This window comes from Montipora capricornis, chromosome 3, assembly GCF_036669925.1.
Source record: "Montipora capricornis isolate CH-2021 chromosome 3, ASM3666992v2, whole genome shotgun sequence".
In the NCBI taxonomy this organism is placed as follows: Eukaryota; Metazoa; Cnidaria; class Anthozoa; order Scleractinia; family Acroporidae; genus Montipora; species Montipora capricornis.
In genome coordinates this window covers 20,821,826-20,824,325 of record NC_090885.1, presented here as the reverse complement: position 1 = coordinate 20,824,325, position 2,500 = coordinate 20,821,826, and the positions used below count along the sequence as shown (strand labels likewise).

The 2,500-nt window shown below is 39.5% G+C and overlaps 1 protein-coding gene and 1 long non-coding RNA gene across 3 annotated transcripts in view; one reads left to right on the top strand and one right to left on the bottom strand.

The window, feature by feature from the left end:
- The window catches only part of LOC138040882 (uncharacterized), a 25,822-nt gene that overhangs the window by 21,223 nt on the left and 2,099 nt on the right, over nucleotides 1–2,500 (bottom strand). The window lies entirely within an intron of this gene.
- LOC138040889 (uncharacterized) overlaps nucleotides 502–2,500 on the top strand; it is a 12,276-nt gene continuing 10,277 nt past the window's right edge. The window contains exons 1-3 of one of the 2 annotated variants that reach the window (XR_011130707.1): nucleotides 507–647; nucleotides 957–1,173; nucleotides 1,772–1,875. This is a non-coding gene — a long non-coding RNA (uncharacterized lncRNA). Of the gene's footprint in view, nucleotides 648–956; nucleotides 1,174–1,771; nucleotides 1,876–2,500 lie in introns of those variants that run through there. The other variant, XR_011130706.1, reaches the window with a different exon arrangement.

Here is a 2,500-nt window from a genome sequence, read left to right as displayed (position 1 = left end):
TATCGCGAGATCTTTGGATGTTAACCAAACACTAAGCGACCAAAGTTTTCAGCTTTGAATTCAAAACGACACATGTTTATTTTAAATAGAAATTTCCTACTTAATGGTCCGCCATTACTAACTTAATATGCAGCTGGCTGGAGTTTTGGGCTTTCAGACTTTTTAAACTCGCATTTTGCATTTATAATAAGCTGCATTCACACACTGAAATTTTAAGACGTCACTTTTCTCTGTATCCAACCTTCAGAGGTCCAATCGGTCAGTTTTGAACGTGAGTAATGGCGGACCGAGAAATCCAAAACTTACACTCAAAGTAAACGGCCTTTGGTTAAAAATCAAAGTGATAGTGACGTGTTAAGCAAACACACTTTCAAAATCTGAAGAAAAAAACCAAGTATTTTTTTCTTTATAACAAGGGCACTTTTTACTTTAGAGAGGAAAAGAGTCCTTCTCGTGGTTGTAATCGTGATAGTGGAGTATTAATGCGTGACATTTGCGAGACAGTGATTTACGTCACGTTTTAGGTTATTTGCCCTTTGATCTTTAGATTCTTTAATTTCGGAGTGTGGTTAATTTAGTGCGGAGCGTGTATGTGTTGTTGTCTACGAGAAGAAATTATAAAGCCTACGGTGTCGCGGGACCGATATGTAAGTTCATTTATCTGTAGCTTTCCCTTTTTGTTTTATGACTAGCTTTTAATTAAGTGTATTCGTTATTATTCATGCGTGATTATTGTAGTTTGCATACCGTGCCCTCGTGGCTGCGTGAATTTATTTACATCGATTTCGCTTTACTAGCTTTATAGTTTCGTATTTCTTTCATGCTGTAGCGCGTTTTATTTTTTCGGTTTTCTTTGCATGTTGCCTGTTTAGCTGTTTTTTCTCGATCGCCACGTGCTTTGTGTAATTTTATTTTATGTAGATGTCTTATGCCAGCGTTTTATCGTTTGTTTATAGTTTACGAGATTAACCAATAAACACGATTTAAATGTCACTTCGGTCTCCGTAAAGTACGCCCGTTTGGTATTTTGTCCGATCGCGATTTTCTTGGCAATTCATTTGGCCTTGATGTTCGCTTGCCGCTATATGGAGGATAGCATCTATTCACGCGATCTCCGGAATGCAACAGATGCTTCCAACTACAAAATTTTGGATGTACCAGAAAAACCTTAAGGTAAGCTATAACCACTACGTGAGCCGACGTTTTGAGCCTGACCCGTTTTTTTTCGAGGGAATTGCGCTGATTTAAATGAACTCCCCCAGAAAGCCAATTCACATTGTACTAGACTCTCTGAAGAATAGTAGACCTAAGACTGTCTTGCATCGAGCCAAGTAGGAACCGTTTCTGTTTTCGCATTTCGAGTCAAATGAATCTCGCCCCTCCAAAGTATTTCGTGGATAAAATACACGTACTGTCAAAGAATAAAAACTAACCATAAAACGAATTTCTAGTTTCTAAAGAAACTGTGCTGCTGCGCATGCGTCGGTGGGAGAGTAAAACAGGAAAATTTGGTTTTATCAATCGTGTTGATAAAGGTCGATTTACCACCGTAAACGATTTGGAAAGCTGTCGTTTCGAGCGTTAGCCCTTCTTCAGAGCGATTAGGGAAATTTTGGGTGTTGTTGGGTTTTAATTTATAGGGGTGTGGAGTAGCTTTGCCATTGGTGAAAATATAGTAACATGAATTTGTGAATAAATTAATGGAATGAGAGGCGTTCATTGATTCCGTGAGGATAGAGTGTACCTACTGAAAGAAGAATTTTTGTTCCAGATTCTTGCGGCTCTCTGTGTTCCCGTGATGTAATGATAGGCCGCAAATTGTCACGCTGTGATGGGAGTGATTAGGAAGATTAATTAAAATGGCGCGCAACCGCGTTTTGATGTGTCGTTTTTTTCTACATTTCGAAGGTGTTCGAAAGCAGTCCGCTAATCTTCTCCATGTTTCGCCTATGTAGCTCTTCTTACATAGTGTGCAGGTTATGCAATAGATGACATTTGCGGAGATGCATGTAAAGTGTTCAGTGATTTTAACGGATCGATTCGGTCCTGAGATCTTAACCATGTTAGAAATAAAAGGACAAGGTTTTGCATCATGTTCGTGTCCATTTTAAAGTTCCCGGTTGGTTGTCAGACTTAAATGCGCTCCGAACAATGTGTTAGAGAACTAACTACAACGGTCCAAAACCGGATTTTAACAAACGTTTCATCGACGACTGCGTCGGTACAACTCAACCAATTCATTGCTTCAGTCAATTCTTTCCACTCCGCTATAAAATACACCTGGGAAATTTCCGAAAATTCACTTGCTTTCCTTGACATTAAACTTTCAGTCAACGGCAACGGTTTATCTACAAGCGTACACTACAAACCAACAGATTCCCATAACTACTTGCTGCATTCGTCCTCGCATCCACAACACGTAAAATATGACATCCCATTCTCTCAATTTCTTAGACTAAGGTGCAAGGCAAAGTGACAGGGGCACCCAGCGAGAATATAG